Source organism: Tachypleus tridentatus, chromosome 13 (genome assembly GCF_004210375.1).
Source record: "Tachypleus tridentatus isolate NWPU-2018 chromosome 13, ASM421037v1, whole genome shotgun sequence".
NCBI classification, from domain to species: Eukaryota; Metazoa; Arthropoda; class Merostomata; order Xiphosura; family Limulidae; genus Tachypleus; species Tachypleus tridentatus.
In genome coordinates this window covers 116,687,754-116,711,965 of record NC_134837.1, presented here as the reverse complement: position 1 = coordinate 116,711,965, position 24,212 = coordinate 116,687,754, and the positions used below count along the sequence as shown (strand labels likewise).

Sequence of the window (24,212 nt, the reverse complement as noted above, 5' to 3'; positions counted from 1 at the left end):
TGAAAACAAAATTTCATTATTATTGAATAATGTAGCATACTGAAGGCTTTGTTGAAGTTTAAAATACACTAATAAGTCTCGATAGACATAACGAGGAAGAATCAGTTCTGTAAAAACACCCTTTGTCTGTAAAATGTGGTAAATGCAACAACTTTTAAAAGTTCATGATGAATCATTCTTTGATCATAGCCTCTAACATACGGTGAATGTAACATTCTTTGTTCATAGCCTTTAAGAATGATGAACGTAATATCATTCTTAACAACCTTACACTAATAGTTCAATATAGCCCTGACATACAAGAAACTGTACTTTATCAAAACTGGAATGACTGGAATACAAAAACTGAAGATCCAATGCATCAAGTTAGTTTTTTTTTATTTCTGACATATTATATATATATATATAATCAGTGGTATATGTAAAAGAAAGGACAAATTACAGATAATAAAGTTAATACTTTGGCGTGAAATAATGTTGATTCTAATATTTATATTTCTTCTTTAAGATGGATTGTATTTCATTTAGACTATTTTAATATGTAATGAAAGGTTACGTTTTAAGTTCTGTTAGAATATCTTCACCAATAAATAATTTCCAGTCCCATTGAAGTCAAAATATCCAATATATATATAAATAACAAAAACATGCGTGTTTATTATTGCAATTAATTTTGAACGCAAAGAAGACAGTAACTGTTCAAGACCAAATCTTGTAACGTTCGTGTCTACGTCGCTAGTTCTAGGAATAATAACATCCAACTGACAAGAATTTCGGCTTCTATTTCTGCTAACCTTCTCGAAGTATAATATAAGGAGCAGAATGATCGCTAGAGGTCGTGACTTACGGAAGAACTCCTTACATCTACATTTGGAAATCCCATCACGCAGCATATGGTTATTACACATATTTATTATTATTCAAGCGTTATCTGCATTAATCCATCTGCATAAACTTAGTGATAGTCACTAGACTCTCCGACTGGGTAGAGCGTTCACTGGCACCTGTTTGTTCAAGTTAGTTAATATTAGGGCTAAGACTTTTGCACTCGTAACCTATTCCGGAATAGATATGATTTCTGTTTGTTTTGTTTGTTTGTTTATTCTGAATTTCGCGCAAAGCTACTCGAGGGCTATCTGCGCTAGCCGTCCCTAATTTAGCAGTGTAATTTACCAACGAATGGTGAGATTGACCGTCACATTATAACGCCCCTATGGCTGAAAGGACGAGCATGTTTGGCGCGACGGGGATGCGAATCCGCGACCCTCGGATTACAAGTCGCACGCCTTAACGCACTTGGCCATGCCGGGCCAAATAAAAGTCAAACGAAAATGTTATGGTTGCAAAACATTTAAAAGTGAGTTGACCTCCTCACGAAGAGAGATCAGGTAGACTTTTAAGCAAAACATCAAAGAATATTTCCCAATAGGTAATACGTATTAATGTCACGCATTGTCTATTGACGTGACACTAATGGTGTCCATTTCATGCCCTTATCAATGGTTTAGTGCTAAGTTTGGAGTCTCATAAAGCTAAAAATCACGATTTTTTTCCCTGTGGTAAACACGGCGCAAATAACTTTGAAATTTTGGGACTTACTGAATATTAAATATAGAAACTAATTTATATATGAATTTTATATCACAATTTCATTGCAAACGTTTATTATGAATTAGAAAGAAAAGAAGGATTTGTTTGTTTGTTTATTCTGAATTTCGCGCAAAGCTACTCGAGGGCTATCTGCGCTAGCCGTCCCTAATTTAGCAGTGTAAGACTAGAGGGAAGGCAGCTAGTCATCACCACCCACCGCCAACTCTTGGGCTACTCTTTTACCAACGAATAGTGGGATTGACCGTCACATTATACGCCCCCACGGCTGGGAGGGCGAGCATGTTTAGCGCGACGTGGGCGCGAACCCGCGACCCTCGGATTACGAGTCGCACGCCTTACGCGCTTGGCCATGCCGAGCCAGATATGATTTCGGATTCATTAAACTTGCTGATATTCAGTTGTTGGGTCGAAACTAACATAGAACAGGAGCTCAGTATACGACAAATCACATCACTTTTTATCTAATGCCCCTTGTGGTATATCTAGATGTACATTTATTTTCAGACAAAGCATCACGGGTTTCTAAATAATCGTTTTTGATACTACTTTTAAGTAGAATTTTGTAACGAATGTTGTTGTTTGTATATTTTCAAAGTCATTTGATCGTGTTTAATCATTAGATAAAATAGTATTTTTAGACAGAAAAAAAAAACCCGCAAGTTCGTGAAAATGTTGCTATTAGTTATAAAGTAAGATCAAATCAACGAAAAATGATCTAAAGAAAGTTCACCGAAGAGGTTGACAGAAGTTAGCAGAAGTGAGGAGATCATTTAACCTGTAGGAGGCTAACCTAAGTTCAGTATGTTTTATAGTTGCTGGAAATGTTTCAGTGACCTTGGTTTAGCCCTCTTTAGTTTCCTTGATCACTGAAACATTTCCAGTAACTATTAGACATATGAAGAAAGAAACATAAATAAAGGTAGTTAACTCAAGGTCACAGAAACGGTTTTTTGTTGTTGTTTTTTTTGCAATTATTAGATATCTGAGGAGATCAAGCAAACTCAAGAGGGCTAACCCACTCATTCAAACGTTCCCAGTAATGAAAAGATATGGTAGAAAATTACCAAAAATGAACAACGCAGATTTGCCAAAAATATTACTGATTAATCTGTCAAACACTGCCCTAAACAAATGAATGTTTGAGTGTTTCATCTCACAGCTCAGTGTAACGGATTACACATGTCTTATGGAATAATATCAATCAACAACCATTAAAACTAAGACGGAATACCGTAATATGTTTTTAAAAATCATCACATGCTGTGCCATCACTTTGTTGAAAAAAATAAATGAAATAAAATCCTTTTACGCAACATACATTGGCCATTACAGGAATTAACTACTAAAAAACATGTAGCAAATGTTATCACTTAAGACAATTTAACCTTAATAGCCCAGTAAGCCCGAACTCTTAAAGTCAATCTGTCAGATGAGTGCAACTACAGAATTCTAGTCACGAGAAGAGAAAAAAAAAAAATCAAGTAGCTTATTCAGTGAATAGAATGGATTAATGTTTTGATTTTAATGCAAATCTTCGCAAGGACCAACCTCCAAATTTCAGAGTTTCAAGTCTTGAAGCTTCTGCTGAGTCACCAGCAGACAAAAATGGTATGGAAGAATGAACCTGTAGTATAAACTAATAATTACATTCAACAGATCAAATGTTTCATTAGATTCAGGTGAGGTTCATGTAGTCCTTTAATTTATTCTGCAATAATATAGAAGTAAAGGCAAATATATATATACATTTATTTGTATATATAGAGAGAAACAAATGACAGTGCACTTGAAATTGTTTAAAAATAGAAAAATATTCCTGAAATATTTTGGGACACTACTTGATTTTGATCTTGTTTCAACAGGATTTTTGGTTTTGTGGGTAAGCCCACTCTTCAGTCTGTTTGTTTGTTTCTTGAATTTCGCGCAAAGCTACACGAGAGCTATCTATGCTAGCCGTTCCTAATTTAACAGTGTAAGACTAGAGGGAAGGCAACTAGTCATCACCACCCACCGCCAACTCTTGGGCTATTCTTTTACCAACGAATAGTGGGATTGACCGTCACATTATTACGCCCCCACCGCTGAAAAGGGCGAGCATGTTTGTTGCGACAAGGATTCGAACCTGAGACCCTCGGCTTAGGAGTCTAACGCCTTAACCAACCTGGTCATGCCGGGCCCGCTCTTCATTCATATGTGCTATAAGATAGAGGGAAAACCATTTTACTCTCTGTGTTTCACCAATAGAAAAACACAATAGATAAATTGAGAGAGATGTATATTTCGACTAGTTGCGTACTTCATTTTCTAGAAAACGTTAGTTAATGACACAACATGCGAAAAAAAATTGTTCATGTTTTTTTTTCTCATTACCAGAAAAACGTAGAGTGGCTAATACCAAAGTATGCGATTAACTACAAAACCGGTATCCCAATGAGGGAAGAAAATCAGAGTAAAGTCATAACTTAGAACACTTGAATACGACTGTTTTCCCCTCTCTCTTCCTACATATATATATATTCTGATCAGTAGAAATAGAAAACCAAAACTTCAGCTACCCATGCAATGATGTTCTTAAGTCCAGAACAGTAGAGCTTAGTAACATATTATCTTCCTCAGAATATAACAGCAACGAAATAATGAAATCTTGAGATAACCATCATTCATTGGTTTGTTGATTTAACACACACAGACGAGACATTTAGAAACTTATGAAGATAACTTTTTCATATTTTGTCATTTCAAACATGTGACAAAACGTGAAATTCTAAGAAGCTAATAAATTATGTTATACACATAAAAAAATCAATAAATAATTTTATCGATAAACTTAGCAAAAGATGGCGTTACAAAATACTTACCACTTTGAAGATCTTCAACTTAAAAAGCCCCGCCTCTTTTAACTCCTTGTTTCCTCGCCCCTGCTTTCGTGGTAAAATAAAGAATGTTGGGTCTTAGCACTTAATTGTACTCTAGCTTACAATACATTTCAACAAGCACAGTTAGGGGACGAAAAAAAAAAAGAAGGAAGATTGACACATATCTTCTAACACAATTCTAATCAAGTAATTTGGCAATAATTCTTCACAATAAAAAAAATTCCTTTCAAATTCTTCAGAGTTAGGAACCCTCTAAGCAGGAAGACTTAATTTGGTCTGATCATCAAGTAAGAGAAAACTCCTGTCCAACTCCTACCAGAAGATACAGTACAGAGAAAGAACTGGTCAATGATGTGTCATTAACTAAAGTTTTCTAGAAAATTAAGTATATGACCAATCGAGATCTGTCGGTTTGTTTATTCTTTTTTTGATGTTTCATCTATCTATTATTCTCTCTTTCAGACTACATGTCTTTACATAGAACACTAAACTGGAACTTGATTTATTAAAACAGTAGAAAAGTCGCTAAGAAAACCGAGTAGATCCAGCTAAAGCGTTTCTAAGTAATGTACGCAAGGTGGCGTAAACTTGCTCGTCTGAAAGAATATAGTGTACGTACAATGCGTTCTTCACATACAAAATGAATCACCTGCCTATGACGCTAAACGCAATCGTTTGAAACGTGTATAGTACGTCGTTCAGTTACGGGCAATTATTGCAGTCATCCAATTACAGACTCTAGAATTGTGAGGTGCTGATCGTAAGGCATATCTTCGCCGGAAGCTTATTTTCATTGTATAAACCATAGTTAATTGGAATTTATACGCTGCAAAACAGAAACTTTCAATGTATAAGTTGAAAAGTTTGCCACTCGCTCCAACCATAGGTTCGACGTTATTCTAAAATAAAGTATCCGTATCTTACATTAAAAATCAAACATGTAAAATGAAGAATTTTTATTTTTTATATACCTAAAGTAGGTTACATAGAGATCCGCCTTGTTCGGGTAAATATCACGCCCCTTTAGGGCACTATGGTCACGAACGTAGAAAGAGTACGACCACTAATAGTATTCTACCGCAGACTGGAGTGTAATCTCAGAACATAACGATCAGAATGTCGCGATATCTGTTTCATGTTTAGCATTTGCGTATCGACTGAAGGTTTATGCAAAGTTTTTCAAAAACTACATTAAAACGTGAAGTTTCATCGTAGCTGTTATCATTACTAATTGAAATATTAAACATTGTTTTGAGAACGTTCTTTAAAATATGGGATGATACTCTATACTGATGTTTTACTTGTTACTTTTACCTTTAATATATCTCATTTTATTGATCATTTATTACATTTGCATGAGGTCTTCCAATGATCATCTGGCCCGGCATGGCCAAACGTGTTAAGGCGTGCGACTCGTAATCTAGGGTCGCGGGTTCGCATCCCCGTCGCGCCAAACATGCTCGCCCTTTCAGCCGTGGGGGGGCGTTATAATGTGACGGTCAATCCCACTATTCGTTGGTAAAAGAGTAGCCCACGAGTTGGCGGTGGGTGGTGATGATTAGCTGCCTTCCCTCTAGTCTTACACTGCTAAATTAGGGATGGCTAGCACAGATAGCCCTCGAGTAGCTTTGTGCGAAATTAAAAAAACAAACAAACAAAAACAAAACAAACTAATGATCATTCGTTCCCTGTACTGAAACGCCCTCTTCTGATCATTTATTGCCCTTACTTTATAAAGTCATATACTGCTTACATATACTTGTTATTCATTAACTTTTCTGCTAACTTTATTCGTATTATAACAACATATGTTGATTACGACTTTTACTATATTCACGTGTGTACACAACCAAATATAAAACTTTTTTTAAAATAAACTTACAGTGGATTTTAAAGAGGACGTTCTTAATGAAGAATAAAATGTGCTACAAATTTTCTCTAGTAGGACACTTCCGCCATCAGACCCGGCATGGCCAGGTGGTTAGGGCGCTCAACTCGTAACATGAGGATCAAAGTTCGAATCCAAATCACACCAAACTTGCTCGTTCTTTCAGCTGTGTGGGCGCTATAATGTGACAATCATTCCCACTATTGGTTGGTAGAAGAGTAGCTCAAGAGTTGGCGGTGGGTGGTGATGACTAGTTGCCTTCCCTCTAGTCATACAATTCTAAATTAGAGACGGCTAGCGCAGATAGCCCTCGTGTAGCCTAGCGCGAAATTCAAAACAAACAAATTTTTCACCATCCACAGAAAGTCGGTATGCAATTTTCTACATTAAGATATCTCCACCATACAAAGAAAACCAGGGTGAAGTTTTTACATTAAGATACCTTCACCTTCCACAGAATGCAATTTTCTATATTAAAAATCCAGAGTGAAATTTTCTATATTAGGATATTTCCACCATTCGCTGAAAGCACATGCGTAATTTTCTATATTAGGATGTCTCCACCATTCGCTGAAAGCGCATGCGTAAGTTTCTATATTAGGATATCTCCACCATTCGCTGAAAGCCTATGCGCAATGTTCTACATTGGAATATCTTTATCCACCGAAAGTCAATGTCTAAAATAACTATCACCAACAGAGCGTGGTGTAACGTATAAACCTATATGTCTAACATAATTTAAAACAATACAAATTGACCTATGCCTAAAATAGCTGTACAACTTATGCTACACATGAAGTAGAGTGATAACGTGTATTTCTAAGATAACTATAAAACTCAAAGTGATCATGAAGCGAAACAAGAATGTACATACCTGTAACAACTGTAAACATTACGGTCTACCACTTCGGCGTAAAATAAAATTAGAAGCCGGCGGGTGATATATTCAAGTAATATTTTCAAGACGTTATTCTCAGTTTGTTAATATCACTCGATAACCGAACTTGTTTTTTTTCATTTGTAAATAAGACAGCCATTTCTCCCAACGCTCGTGCAATACAGCGAAATCTGCAGCTTCGTAGAGAAAGGTCGGTGTTGACGAGGGTAAGATCAAGTTATTGCGAGTACGCGGATTAGTTATACAATATGTTACCATTAGCAAAGACGGATTAGTTATACAGTATGTTACCATTAGCAAAGACGGATTAGTTATACAGTATGTTACCATTAGCAAAGACGGATTGGTTATACAGTATGTTACCATTAGCAAAGACGGGTTAGTTATACAGTATGTTGCCCTTAGCAAAGAATTTTAATGCACGCCATATATTTAAACAGAAAACTTTTCACTGTTGCTGCACGCGCACTTTTCAATTTCTGCTTGAGAACTGAGTATTTATCACACGTCAAACAAATGACCTCTTAAATGCTAAGATAAAAGGAATGTCCTAACTTTGACCAACATTTCGAATAAGTTTAGGATAGAACTGGCTTAAAAAATATTATTTTAGCCCAAATCTTTCTCTTGTGAGAGTGACAATAGGTCACTTAGAAAATGGGAAAGTCGTAAAGTAAGTTTTTAAGTGCTTTTCATACAAAAAATACTGTAAACATACAACTATCGCCAGCGCAACTTATAACTTTAAACGTTAAATGTGCGTTTCTTTGTTGTTGTTTATTTCGTCTTTATAGCATAGTTCTTGTTTTTATACAGTACAGAAGGTTATGTATTTTTCGAAATGTACCTGATAAAAAATTGAGAAGATTTCACCGTTTTGTAGTGACGTTATTTCGCGTTTTTGGTCCCGAGCATCGCACGCGACATTACTGTTACTGTCGGTGTACTTGGTGTTGTGTTGCATGCTTTAAACTGCAAGAACGAACCTCAACTCAGCCATAGAAGCAGCCAATCGATATATCCAACTTAATACGGTCAAAGCTGTTGAACAACAAAGTACTTCTACTAGCCACTGAACATAACCGTCTCAGTAATCAATACATAATAATTCTGAAATTAGTAAAATTATCAGTACAGACTGGTCGTTATTTTACATATATCGGTACAGACCTACTTCTATTCAATATATATCACTATTATCGTCAGTGCTCACTGGTCTTTATTGATAAATAAGCACTGCCACCAGTACAGATTAGTCTTTATTAATTATATACCAGTACCAACATAAGGCTGGTCTTTATTTTGCATGTAGCAGTATAATGATTGGTACAAATTAGGTCTTTATATACACCATTATAATTATACACAACCCTCTGCAGCTAGTTATAAATTAGTACAAACAAAAATTACTGTAACTACTTATAAACACCACGTGATGTAAACCCAACCTAATGTAGCTCGTTATAAACTAATGTAAACCTAGCTTACTGTAACTTATAAACACGACGTGATGTAATGATAAACTACTGTAACGAGTTATAAACACTGCGTTATGTAAATGTAAACTACTCTAGCTCCTTATAAACTAATGTAAACATAACATACTGTAACTTATTATAAACAATACGTGATGTAATCATAAACTACTGTAACGAGTTATAAACACTACGTTATGTACATATAACCTACTTGTTCAATAGCACTCATTGAAGAAAACACAAAATAAACTGATTTATACACTATTGTATCGATTATAAAATTACTCGCAAGACCAGCTCAGGAGTTTGTTATTTAAGTTAAAGTAATCGATAATCAATCACCATTCGTGTTTCGTTAGCTCCTGAACCGAATATTTATCAAAACCAACTGCTAAATCTCTCGATCTAATCTGGGGTACGATAAAAGTGAAAAGAAACAGTTGCAACCTTAAACTCGGAGACACTGAATTCCAATAAAAACAATCGGTTAGTTGCGACTTCAAGCCGGAGATAATTTATCTCTCTATATATATTTATAAAGCGCAAAAACCTGTATGACTGTCTGTTTGTTCTTTATCTAACTACTCCTACGTCACTGGGCTAATTTCAACCAAACTTTGTAGGATGATAGTTTGTAAAACTGATCATGTTCATATGTGTTCAAAACCCTTCTCTGCCTCTCATTAATGCTCTTATTGAGCCATCTGTTTCTAAATTGTCACCATAACCATTTAAGCATATACATGTGGAATTCTTAAAGCTTCTAATACACTTTTCGTGAGGTAGTAATGAATAATATATTATGTTATAAATAGTGTGAAAATTAGGTTTTTTATATTATTTATCATAACATCCATCCACACATTTTTAAAGTTCATGACTAAAACAAAGGATAGGTACCTTAGCGTGTATCAAATAAAACAAACGGTTGCGACCTTAAGACTGTCTTCTTTTAACTGTTCACAAATTTACTTAAATTAATGTACCAGTAAGTAAGTTCGAGCTTTAAAAAGAACTAGTAAATAATAGAGAGGAAGACAGTGGATAAGATAGATATGAAATTACAAACAGTTTGTTGAAAGCATATTTGAGTTCATAGGTTTCTGCTGGAAAAACCCTCATAACGCAAGGGCGTCACTGAATATCTTTGCAGTAAATTTCTTTAAAAAATAAACTGAGCCATTTTGTATATAATGTCAGTTTTTCCAGCACGACATATCTTGACATTCAGGTAAACTCTATAATTAGATATAAACAGGGTCAATAAGAGGGCCATGTGGCTCAGGCGTCAAGCTGAAAGGGGGCCTCAAATTTAGAAATTTGTTGTTGTTGTTTTTTACATTTGTTACGTTTCTAGACTTGTTCTTATGTGCCTCCCAGTTATACCAAAATGTGACTTTCTTTTGCACTGCTGATTGTCTTATTTTGTTTTCATGTGGCATCATTTTCTTTATTATAGCCAAGGGCCTTAAAGAGAAAAGTGGCCTGCGCCTCTCGGTGCCTTTAAGAAGGCCTGAATATAAATCTCGACTTAAATAGGATACATCCAAATAATTATACTTAGATTTTTCAATGCTTTAACATAAAAAATGCCATAAGATAGCTATGTTTTATTTGCACAGATTATTCAACCTAGATTTTTAAAATATTTTACATAGAAAACGAAATCTAGGGTTTAAAAGATTTCATCAGTAAATTCAAATCTAAATTATTTTGAACATTCGATACTCACAAAATAAATCTAAGTTAAAGTTGAACTGACCATGCTTATCTTATTACGTGTAAAATATTTCATTGCATCCCATGGTAACAGCCAAATGAAAATGTTTAACAGTGAAACAAACATTAGAATTAACAGCTTTGAAACAGTTAATTCCAAATGGTGTAGTTATGTAGATCTGTTACAAGTCTCATTAGAGTATGGTATTTCTCAACGTAGTTGTCATCAGGCAGTTCAAAGTGTAGTTATCATTTGAAACCTGTTACTCCTATCGTCTTCGTACAAATTAAGTGTTAAAAGCAACAATTCTTCTACCTGCAATTCTCCTTTGAAATTTTCTTTCTGATCCTCTTACGAATTAAGTGTTAGGAAACATCTATGGTACTTATAATTATCATTCTAAGTATACTTTCTGATCTCTATTTTTCCCTCCTACTATTATTTTATTGTCACCTTTAACAATAGCGAGCGACACAGATAAGAGAAGCATCCAAAACCTTTCAATAAAATATTTCACGTAAATGGGTGCGAGAAAAATACACGTGGCAAGCGGACCTACAGCATGTTACCGGGTTTTGAGAGAACTTACGTAGTAGCATATATTTCGTCAGTCCTTGCATATAAGCGTGAATAAGAAATATACGTAATCTGTTAGGTGATAACTTGGCAGCACAGGTTTTACAACCTGCATGTTATAAACACTCACTTTAATGCTTAAATCGTTGGTAACTTACGGTTTCAGGAAACATATCTTTATTTGACATTTCCTACTTTCAATGCTTGCGTATTTGTGTGAAATACAGAAACATTATATGAAAACAAAATCACTTGATTCATTTTGCCACTAATAACGGTCTTAAAGCAAAACTATAATAATATTCAATATAATATGCAAAACTCTTAACTTCAACCATCGACACAACACGTAGATACTGGTGTTAACATGTACAAACTACATTATCTACACAGTATGTAGATGTTGGTCTTAACCTGTACAAACTACATAATCTACACAGTATGTAGATGTTGGTCTTATCCTTAAAAACTAATCCGATATTCTCTTTGCACAGTACGTCGACGTTGGTGTTAGCTTATATAAACTATTTTTATATTGTCTCTACACATTACGTAGATACCAATGTCAACTTGTATAAACTAATGACTATAATGTATATGTACAGTCAGTAGATTATTATTAACTTCTGATAAAACGACCTATATCGGTTACAACAAAAAGTAACGAATATCAATAATTACACATACAGTTCTTACAATAACTGGACTCTTAGTTCAGGAGTTGGGTCTCATCGTTGTTAGTAACATTTTCGGCCATAATTACAATATCATCTCACAAGGTTTGACCGGCCAAAATAGGTTAGTTATAAATCCATGGTCTAAGTTAAAAGCTCCCCGCTAGTACAGGAGTAAGTCTACAGATTTACAACGCTAAAATCAGGGGGTTCGATTCCCTTCGGTGGGCTCGGGCTCAGCAGATAGCCGGATGTGGCTTTGCTGTAAGAAAAACACACGCTCTTAGCTAAGAACGAAAATAATCGTTTTATGCGAAACATACAATAATAACAAAATGCAAAAATAAATCAATATTAAAATAATAAGTGTTCTAACCAGTACTGTTAATAAAAACAACAATAAAGAAAAGCAGACTATAATTTACTTGGTCTACACTGGCATTGACCAGTCGTTATATGTGTATCTGAAATCTCTTGATGTTTCCTGAAGAAAATATTCCTGTAAACTACATGCCCAATACATACATTTTGGTGTTCCCCTGTATAAACTGATCCTATATACTGCATGTACAGCACGTACATCTTGGTATTCCTCGACATAGTGTAATTCATTACATTGGTATTCCCCTACATGAACTTACCCTATACACTCTGTTGGTGTTCTCCTGTATAAACTAGTGTTATATACCATATGTACAGTACGTAAATTTGGTGTTCCCTATACAAACTAATCCTATATATAACATGTAAAATATGTAGTTTGTTTCCCTATACAAACTAATCCTATATATAACATGTAAAATACGTAGTTTGTTTCCCTATACAAAATAATCTTATAGACTATATTTACAGTATTTGTACATTCTATAACTACTACAGAACAGAAAGGAAGGCTGGCGTGAAGACGGCTGAACTCAATACTAGTTAGAGTAGTTTCATATATTAATTGCCCTTTGGTAACCAATGATGAAATTTAAATATCTTGAAGGTTTATAATAAAACATCTTCTGTCTCGTTTAATTATTTTGACACAAGAATGGCGACTATATAAATTATAAATAACCACGAGTGAAAGTAAAGAAGAATATTTTATAATATGTGATCCACACCACACCCACAATATCCGTGCAGTAAAAACCTTTCGCCCAATACAAAAGTTCATCAAAGGTCTGGGAGATAAAAATATAATCAGTTTTCACGAATTACAAATCTCATGCTTTGAAAAAGTTTAAGAGAGTGAATTGTAATTATTATAAATTTTGTTTAAGTCATTTACAAATCAGATTTTTAAGATTAATTCGACAAATCCTAAGAACTAATACTTCGTAAACATTAGTAAAACACAACATGAAAAAGGTGACTGAATGACGAAACAATTATTTATATGTAAAAGGCAGATTGTGTGAAGAAAAACTAAGTGGAAATACTAATTTACTGTGAATAAAAAACGCAGCAGAAACAGTTAAAAAACATAACAATATCAAACATCACAAAACTGCCAATAGTCCCAAAAACACGAAGTGGAAACACTTCAAAAACGTAACAGTATCGACAACCAAAAATGACAACAGTCCAAGAAAGTAAAATTTTTACCACAGAAAGTAAAACTTTTACCACAGTATTTAATAAGCATTTCATTTAATGAAATGAAATCAAATGAAATCAAATATTTCATTTAATGAAATGAAATCAAATGAAATCAAATATTTCATTTAATGAAATGAAATCAAATGAAATGGCAATTTCATTTAAATACAAATTTATTAGGCCCCACTTTTCGTAGGAGTGTTAAAACACAATGACAATCATAACATAGTGGCTAATACAAATCAACTCATTAACAATGTAGAGATCACAGCTTCTAGAAGAACGCAACAATATACACACGTATTCGCAAAACAGTTTACACAACTATGTTATATGAACTATTACGATGGTAAATAGTTACATGCTTTAGAGCATCATGCAAAACATAGTTAATATTAACAGGATAAACAAACTGAACACTCTCGTTTTTTTATTACACCTTATTATTTTGTAATTAAATAACTGTGTAAACTTTGTTACACATGAAGTCTTCAAACAGAACTGTTGTTGGGGGATCGTGTAAAAACTCTATTACACTATAATGTTTCACATACAGTATGAACCTTATTTTGTAAGATTCACACAAATCCTTGATCTGTAATTTCTTCAATCACACAGTAGTATGAAGTGTCATGTTACATTTAAAAAAACTTTGGGAATTTTGTAGCAGTTAAACAATTGAGCGTGACGCAACTATGAGTGTTTTTATATTTAAAACAGGAAACATTATCTTATTAATGAAACTCTCTATCGACGATTAGTGAGAGCCTTAAACATGCCTATATCTTCAGCCGTATCAGAATTCTCTCCTGCAGGCAGTGGCTCTATAAACCAAATCCTTCTGTAATGGGCACGGTGTTCTATACACCAGCTGTAATTCGGTAAACACAATAAATCAATGGTTTGAACTTAAATGCCTTAAAATACTACAGATCAAACAATATTGTTGAAAGTAGTTAAAACAAGACGTTTTACTTTTTTTACACTCAGCATGTTTATACGAAATTACAAACAAAACTTAATAAATATACACACATCTATATATGTGTGTGTGACTATACGAACAAACACTTACACTTCTACGACAGTATGCTCTGGAAAACAATGACACGCATATAAAACTAACTCTTTATGTATAAATATTTTCGATTGTGTTGTACGATAAGAAGAAATGCCAAAATACAATTAGAAAGATGCGCTAACTTGAAGGCCCAGCATAGCCAGGTGGATAAGGCACTCGCCTCGTAATCCGACGCTCGCGGGTTCAAATCCCCCATCACGCCAAACATGCTCGCCCTTTCAACTGTGAGGGCGTTATAATGTGATGGTCAAACCCCCTATTCGTTAGTAAAAGAGTAGTCTAAAAGCTAGCAGTGGGTGGTGATGACTAGCTATCTTCCCTCTAGGCTAAGCTAGGGACGGCTAGTGCAGATAGTCCTAGAGTAGCTTTGCGCGAAATTCAAAACAAACCTATCCTAAGCTGAGTCATACCTGACAACACATATACGTACACTCACATACAATTGTTTTTTCTTTAGATTTCACTGTGGGATGGACTTAAAAACAGGATATAAGAAAGTCATTATGGAAAATAAAGAGATGGGCGGACGCAAAGTTTAGAAGCTATAATTTTCTGAATTCTAAAAGTATTAAAAAGAGACCTGTATTAAAATAACCGACAAGTCAGGCATAAAAGCTAGAGAGAATAATGAGTGAGTAAGGCCTAACACGCATCCAAAATATTATGTTTTTCCCACATTATCCCTATATTTTTAAAGGCTTTTCTTCACGATCTTCGCATTCTATAAGAACTATTTACTTTTTGTTTATATTCTTAACCCTAAACTCTTATTTTTATTTATCCCTTCATATTTAATGTTCTTATATCTTTGTTTTTCTTACTTTCTTTTCCACCTCTAATCCTTCTCTCTCTCCTAGATACACTTTTTTATGTTATATATGTCATCCTTAACCTCCACACTGTTTACTTAACTTATTTCTTCGAGAAGATTAAGACGTACGTATGTTCGGTCATATATTACCATATAATAAATCCTTTACAACTACAAGATATACATACACACCTATTTCTAAACAAATCCACAAACCTTCGGAGCTACGATCATGGTGTTGTCATTGCAAACTGACAGAAAATACCACTTTTTTCACAAAAGGTTACGACACCAATTTAGACACAGAAAGTTCATACCAGCACCACTCTTTCAGACAGCGATTCTAGATAGAAACTTTGTGTGTTCACGTGCAGATGGCAGTACATGCACTCGAATAATAACGCGCGACCTATGTATCGTTCTCGTGAGACTGGAGCACGTAAATACACGTTACTCACTTGCGGAAGTGAAAGCCTCTACTGCAGGAGTGTGATAGAGTGCTCTGTACTCACCCTGCCAAGCAAGAACTATGATTCGTTGCCATGGTGACCAATTGCGGCCTGCTGGTATATCCATCAGTTACATTTCTCAGCCAAGTATGTGAGCAGACAGTAGTATGTTAATCTATCAGATCAGTAAATCAACTGTGCAATTCCGCATGGCCTTTTTAAGTATGTGAAACTATAATCCTACATGAAATAAAAGGTAACAATAGATTTTTGGAAACATATATATACATAATTTGACTATCACGTAGAGACAGACACTGGAAGAAATGAGATTCTTGAAAGTGTTAAACTGAAGGACGCGCTGTTTGTCTATAGAACACAAATAAAAAATAGTCATTTGGAATAATCAAGGAAGTCGTAAATAGAGATCACGGTGTCAAGTGAACGAGCTTCAACAACTGCAAACCAGCTTCATGTCTGGCATTTTTATCACTAATTTATTAAAGTATTTTGAGCGACATGAAACTGGAGAGGAAAAACGAAAATAAATGATAAAAAAATCCATTAATAGTTCAAAACATTTTATTAGACTGCATGAAATGTGACCTCATCAAAAAATGTTTCGCCAGAGCACATGACCACTTTCAAGCTCTAAAATCATGTTTCTATGTTATTATACTTAGTAATAAAAATATCAAAAATTAAATTAATTATAATGCATAACAACTAATATTTATGTTGATAACACTGCTTCGCATTACCTTAACGCTAATGTTTGAACACAAAGAAACTGTATTAGATTTTAAAAATAGACTTAGTAATAATGCTGTCGGTTAACAAAATACTTAATTGTGTTATTTAGGCTCACCAATAGGATTGGTGTAGTTTTAGACATGAACGTATTGGTTAGATCTCAGCGATCAGTAAAGAAATTCAAAAAATATGGGAGTTATTCATGTAAACCGCTGAGTGTGACTAGTAGGTAGAAGAAATTTTTTCACGTATGTCACTGATGTAACCAATAGTCAAAGGAAATTGTTCAGTACAACTAATAGACAGGAAAAAATATTTTCAAATATGCCACGAGGTGTAACCTGTAGCTAGAAAAACGTTGCAGTAATCAAAAGGTAATTGTAACGTGTTACTTGACATAACCAGCAGCTGAGTTATTCAAGTATGTTACTAGGTCTAACCTGCAGCCACGTCCATATGAATGTTATTCAAATTTGTCAAGAAATAACCTGTAGCCACGTCCATATGAATGTTATTCAAGTTTGTCACTAGAGCTAACCTGTAGCCACGTCCATATGAATGTTATTCAAGTTTGTCACTAGAGCTAACCTGTAGCCACGTCCATATGAATGTTATTCAAGTTTATCACTAGATCTAACCTGTAGCCACGTCCATATGAATGTTATTCAAGTTTGTCACTAGATCTAACCTGTAGCCACGTCCATATGAATGTTATTCAAGTTTGTCACTAGATCTAACCTGTAGCCACGTCCATATGAATGTTATTCAAGTTTGTCACCAGAGCTAACCTGTAGCCACGTCCATATTAATGTTATTCAAGTTTGTCACTAGAGCTAACCTGTAACCACGTCCATATAAATGTTATTCATGTTTGTCACTAGATCTAACCTGTAGCCATGTCCATATGAATTTTATTCAAGTTTATCACTATATCTAACCTGTAGCCACGTCCATATGAATGTTATTCAAGTTTGTCACTAGAGCTAACCTGTAGCCACGTCCATATAAATGTTATTCAGGTTTGCCACTAGATCTAACCTGTAGCCACGTCCATATGAATGTTATTCAAGTTTGTCACTAGATCTAACCTGTAGCCACGTCCATATAAATGTTATTCAAGTTTGTCACTAGATCTAACCTGTAGCCACGTCCATATGAATGTTATTCAAGTTTGTCACTAGATCTAACCTGTAGCCACGTCCATATGAATGTTATTCAAGTTTGTCACTAGAGCTAACCTGTAGCCACGTCCATATGAATGTTATTCAAGTTTGTCACTAGAGCTAACCTGTAGCCACGTCCATATGAATGTTATTCAAGTTTATCACTAGATCTAACCTGTAGCCACGTCCATATGAATGTTATTCAAGTTTGTCACTAGATCTAACCTGTAGCCACGTCCATATGAATGTTATTCAAGTTTGTCACCAGAGCTAACCTGTAGCCACGTCCATATGAATGTTATTCAAGTTTGCCACTAGATCTAACCTGTAGCCAGTCCATATAAATGTTATTCAAGTTTGTCACTAGATCTAACCTGTAGCCACGTCCATATGAATGTTATTCAAGTTTGTCACTAGATCCAACCTGTAGCCAGGTCCATATAAATGTTATTCAAGTTTGTCACTAGATCTAACCTGTAGCCACGTCCATATAAATGTTATTCAGGTTTGTCACTAGATCTAACCTGTAGCCACGTCCATATGAATGTTATTCAAGTTTGTCACTAGAGCTAACCTGTAACCACGTCCATATAAATGTTATTCAAGTTTGTCACCAGATCTAACCTGTAGTTATTCAAGTTTGTCACTAGATCTAACCTGTAGCCACCCCATATAAATGTTATTCAAGTTTGTCATTAGATCTAACCTGTAGCCACGTCCATATAAATGTTATTCAAGTTTGTCACTAGATCTAACCTGTAGCCACGTCCATATAAATGTTATTCAAGTTTGTCACTAGATCTAACCTGTAGCCACGTCCATATGAATGTTATTCAAGTTTGTCACTAGATCTAACCTGTAGCCACGTCCATATAAATGTTATTCAAGTTTGTCACTAGATCTAACCTGTAGCCACGTCCATATGAATGTTATTCAAGTTTGTCACTAGATCTAACCTGTAGCCACGTCCATATAAATGTTATTCAGGTTTGTCCTTAGATCTAACCTGTAGCGACATCCATATAAATGCTACTTAAGTTTGTTACTAGACCTAGCCTGTTGTCATACAAAAGTTACTCAAATATTTTACTCGGTATAAGCTGTTGCCAGAAGAGAGTTGTTCAAGTATGCCACTATGTGTAAGCGTAAGCCATGAAGAGTTATTCAAGTATGTAACTGAGTTCAACTTGTAGCCAAAAGAAAGTTTTTCAATATTTCAATAGCTGTAACCAGTAGTCAGAAAAAAAAAGGTTAGAAACTAGTGGTAAAAATTACAACCATTTGATTTTATCTTCAGCCAGACAAACTGAAAAATCGTCTTAACCGTTCACGAGTAGCGGCACTCATTATATTTATTTATGTTCAACAGACGACACAGAAACCCAACCTTAACTGATAATAATAGAACAAGGCTACCGAAGATACCGAAGAAAGCAGCTGATAACATAACCAAGTGTTAATTTGGATGCCAGTAGCTGCTGCTTTCTATAACTAAAAAGTCTTCACCAGAAAGAGTGGTTGTTATAATGGACCAAAATTCGTGAAACTCAATTGATGTACAAGAGCATAACTAGATACAGATTTGAACACAAAAGTTTCAATAACTTCATCAGTAAGAACCATTCACGAAAATACATAATAGACAAATAAAACGAGATTGTACGCCACATATATGTTAAGAAAGAGTGTATCCGAATAGAAGAAATATCTCAAGAGCAAGGACATAAGCAGATGTTGGTGAGGATAGATTACTTATCACATTTGTTATCCCACTTATAGGCCAAACAAATAAAAGTATTATATAAACTAAAGTGGAAACAACAAAATGTATCTTACTGGCTAAGAAGTGTGTTGTCAGTTGCTTCGGTTACCAAAAGCACAAAGGTAACATGTTAAAAAAATAATTACATATCAAAGCGTTTTAACTCAGCTGTCCAAAATGGTTGTTATCAAGATTGCTATTATTATTAACCAATGGTTTTAGATGTCTTAAACTACATTTCTCGTTTTTCCCTATCTGTATTTGTATATCCAATTACCCGTATAAAAACATACTGTAAAAATGATTTGAAATGCAACTTTACATTGAGTAATTATTGTTCTTTATACATAGCCATAAATTTGGAAGCAAATATTCAACTGTATTCAAGTAATACTTATTATTTTATATAACTCATATATTCCACATTTCCTAAGTAGTTAATGATTCGTTGTTCATTATACTTTTAATAAATCAATCTATTTTTCCGTTTACGTTTCTGTTTGTGTAACGTAAGCATTTTGACACTGTCACAAACGGTCAATAAATGTTTATTTGTATACGTAGCATTAGCAGATAAAATAGATCCAACAGGTAACGTTCTAATTCTGCAAAACACGAGATTCGTAGACATTAAGTGTCTGACATAAGCAGATTCAGCCACGAATGAAAGAATCTAGTTTATTCCTGGTCGATTTCTGACAAGAACTGAGACAATTTCACAAGATGAAGACAAAATCCAAGCAACAGGTAACTTTACAATTATCTGCTTCCCAGAATGCCACGTTATCTATCTATCTTTATCGTTTTAGAGCTTCATTGATCAGTAAACACCACTTAACGATTTATTGATTGCCTCCTGGATACTGGTCTTTGTATAATGTTTAAATAACATAGCAGAAAATAAACACCATGCAGACTCGATATCCCTTAGTAAGCATTGCCATAATGCGTATTACAAATAATCATAATATCAAATGAATTTAGATATCTTTCTCAGTCGTGAGCCTTCTTCAGGGTGAATGTAGTTCTTTAGTTATTAAATGGCATACATATTCCTTTAGAGATCCACATGGTTCTTGTTTGTTTCTCTGTTTTTGAATTTCGCGCAAAGCTACACGAGGGCTATCTGCGCTAGCCGTCCCTAATTTAGTAGTGTAAGACTAGAGGGAAGGCAGCTAGCTCTCACCACCCACCGCAAACCCTTCGGCTACTCTTTTACCAACCAATAGGGGGATTGACCATCACATTATAACGCTCTCATGGCTGAAAGGGTGAGCATATTTGGTGTTTCGGGGATTCGAACCCTCGATCTTCGGATTACGAGTTAAGTGACTTAACCACCTGTCCGTACCGGGCCTCACATGGTTCTTAAACCCTAATCTGGATTTTTAAAAAATCTGAAACTTCTTTCCTTAATACTGAGTTTCTGTAATCAGCGGCCTAGCGTGGCCTAGTGATTAGTCTGCTGGACTACGAACCTGCGGGTCCAATGTTTGCGTCCCCTCGTTACGGCAAAATAATTAATTATCTCGTTTGCTTCCATGGTGACGTAGGTGCCCTATTTAGGGTGTCAATGAAATCTCACTACTTTGTCAGACTAAAGAGCTGGCGTTGGATGACGTTAGCTAGCTGCTTTACCTCTGTTCTATTAGTTCAAATCTAAGGACAGATAACCCTTGAGTAGCTTTGCGCAATTATCCATAGAAAAAACAACCGTATATGAACAGTAAAGGTGAGATGATTTGATTAACAGGTATTGAACATCTATTAACAGGCGATGGTAAAATTCATATGTTGGACTTCAGTTCTTTTCACTAGCTGCTAAAAACAGCTTTATCGATAACTAACACGTTTTTATCTATTCGACTTATAAAAGCAGGAAAATCACACAATCAATCCAATCTTTGCTTGCTTGATAAAGTTTTGATATGAATAATTAATGTAGGGTCGGTATAACGCGCGTGGGGGAGGTTCTGTAATGTCACCCTAAGTTAATGCTACTTATTAACCTAATTTTATGTTTCTTTAAGATTTCGCCACATTATAAGTCTCATGGGCCTTTCCAATCAGGAAAAGCTGGATCCAGGATTGGTTATAAGCAATTACAGTCGTTTTGGGGCTTATTTCTCCCTTACAATAACAAGTGATATCAGACAATTAACTTAAATACGTGTACTGTAAGCAGTCCGAATGTACGGGGTGTACGAAAATATTGGAATCACTTTTGAAAAATTACATCGAAAAATCGTTTAACTTAGAGACACGTGGTTTCTTACACGCGCAAAAATAACAGCATACATTATGATTCAGCAAGTGCAACACTAGTTACAGGCTAAATGTCCTGCCTATATCCAGTCTTTTACTAATAATTTTGTAACACTGTAAAAAAAATATTAGTGTAAGCTTCTTAGACATGTTGATGCAATTCATATTTAGTTGCTACCTTACTAGTGTAAACCATATCCTTTACGAAGCGCTATAAAAAAACCAATTATAGGTCTAATGTCCAAAGAAAGCGGGGATCAGCTGATTGAGCCTCCAAGCCTAATGTACTGACTGATTGGGAAAAGTTTCGTGAAGCGTGTTAGAGACGCTAAGGCTCCAGTTTAATATCTATCAGTGCTGTAAACAAATGTTGAACATTATTCTTGCAGTAAATAAACCATGATGTTTCTAGCATTTCTGTTTAACTAATAATGATCCAATACTAAAATTGATTATGTTATATAAGATTTGATTATTTGGAATTAAGTACAAAACTACACAAAGGGCTATTTGTGCTCTGCCCACCACAAATATCGAAACGTGGTTTTCAGTGGTGTGAGTTCGCAGGCTGAGGGTAAAATTGATTAGTTAAACAAAAAGAAGAAAACGTTTAACAATTATTCAGTCTTGAAAATTATTATAAAAAAAATTGAAAACATCCATTACCTTTTACTGCGAAACCTTAAATACTTATTAACATAGCACATAAAAGCTAAATTTTTCATATTTTACTGCCATGTAACAGTTGATTAACCAATCTCTAGTAAAGTATAACTAAGTACATAAGAACACAGTTTATGGCAGATTACATTGATAATTGTAAATGATTGTTTGATTTTCTTACAAATAACTATATAAAAATAGCAGAAGCTTTTCACGTGTATATTGCTGATTTCATTATGTAATTGTTTATTTTTAAGCACAAAGTTCTATGACACGTAATTTCACTGTTCCCATTCTAATAATAGAGCACCGAATCTTGCGTTATAAGCCTTCAAGCTTACTTGTGAGGCATCATTATATAAAACTTGGTAACACGTTTATCTGTTTGTTTTATTCCAAAGCTATACAATAGACTACTTGCACCTTATCTACCACAGAAAACTGAATCTCGGATTCTAGTGTTGTAAGCCCGGGATTTTACTGCTGACCCAGAACTTTGGTGAATAGGCAAAAAAAACCAACAAATTATTTGTTACTAGAGAAAATGCAACTGTTTTTTGGTAATTTGACAACGCCTATTCTAAAATTCACGTTGAAAATGACCGATTGCATCTAGTTTCTGAGTTGTGATATATTTATTTAAAATATGAATATATATTATGAAATAACCTTTTCTTTAATAACTTTATTTATTCATTTAAAATTATATTTTAAAGTGTTTAAAACAACACATAAGAGTAACACGAGTTTGAAAAGCAACGAGTATAGTAAGATTAAATGCTGAAATGCATTCACAGGCTATGCTCAACATTTTCATCACGGTATTACTATTTTTTTATTTTATGTTACAAAATATCTGTTTCACTTTTTGCACATTTTGCGAATATCAATTGTCGAATCTGTGGTCAAACAAAAGTATCTTCTTTCATTATTGCTTCAATGACTTTTGAAAATTTGTCAGGCAGATACCTGAAACCACTACCATCGTTATTCGTTCCTTTTACAAAATTCTTCCTGAATCCCAATTTAATGTGAAGTAGCATATTTTGAGGATTCACTAAAGGTTGATATTCAACATTATGCCTTCCCTGGTGTATAAGTTTTTCTCACTGGCCATTCCTTCACTTTGAAATGATTTTCATTACCTTGGATGTCCCAGAAATTCAAAAAGCAGCTAACATATGGTACCAGAATATGCTAGAAGAAATCAATGTAATAGCAGCCCACAAGTAAACCTTGATAAAAAAAACAACAGTTTTGATGAGAAAAAGGTATTAGGGACGGATGAATCCAAGTTTGAAATATTATGTTCAAAGCACGGAGGAAGCAGTGAGATGGCCTGGGGGTGTTTCATTTGTAACGGATTTACCGTTACACATTTATTTTAGTGTCTACACGTGTTTCCGTATAGAGTTCTCTTTTTGTATACGACACATATTCTTCACTGTGTATTGCGCAAGTCCTGCCTGTTCTCGAAATTTGTAGAAAATTCTTTAAGGTGAGAATCAACAATATTTGTTTACAAAAACGCTTTACATTGTTGTTGAAAAATATAGAAACTCGCGTGATTGGTATGTAAAAACCGTCGCGTCGAGAGACAAGTAGTATTACTATGCGTCAGCAGCAATCAGTGTACTTACTATAGGCCTCTTGAGCTATAATTGTGATTAACGTCTATTAATCGGAAAACTACAGACTTTCACCAAGAACGTTGATAGATATCGAACATTAGAAACCGTTCAACTTCAGTGAATTACTTCGGACGTTAGTATTTATACGAAGACATTAAATATATTCGTCGGTAACTGGTGTGAGACTGACTAGTCAAGAAAAGACGACGTTAGCTTAAGTGAGGTGTGACAATATCAACTCAGAATTACTTTGCTCGTCATGGACTTGGCTTGTTGATAAAATATTCAGTTCTAGACCGGATATAAGACTTTGTCTGTAAGGTTGT

At 34.7% G+C, this 24,212-nt stretch overlaps 1 protein-coding gene across 20 annotated transcripts in view; it reads right to left on the bottom strand.

The window, feature by feature from the left end:
* LOC143240755 (homeobox protein cut-like) overlaps window positions 1-24,212 on the bottom strand; it is a 181,597-nt gene that overhangs the window by 77,061 nt on the left and 80,324 nt on the right. For 5 of the 20 annotated variants that reach the window (XM_076483718.1, XM_076483737.1, XM_076483717.1 and 2 more), the window contains exon 3: window positions 4,470-4,532. The exons of 2 other annotated variants lie outside the window; for them this stretch is intronic. The gene's annotated coding sequence lies outside the window, so the exon portion shown is untranslated. Of the gene's footprint in view, window positions 1-4,469; window positions 4,533-11,734; window positions 11,984-15,392; window positions 15,668-24,212 lie in introns of those variants that run through there. 13 more of the 20 variants (XM_076483719.1, XM_076483736.1, XM_076483738.1 and 10 more) reach the window with 10 other exon arrangements.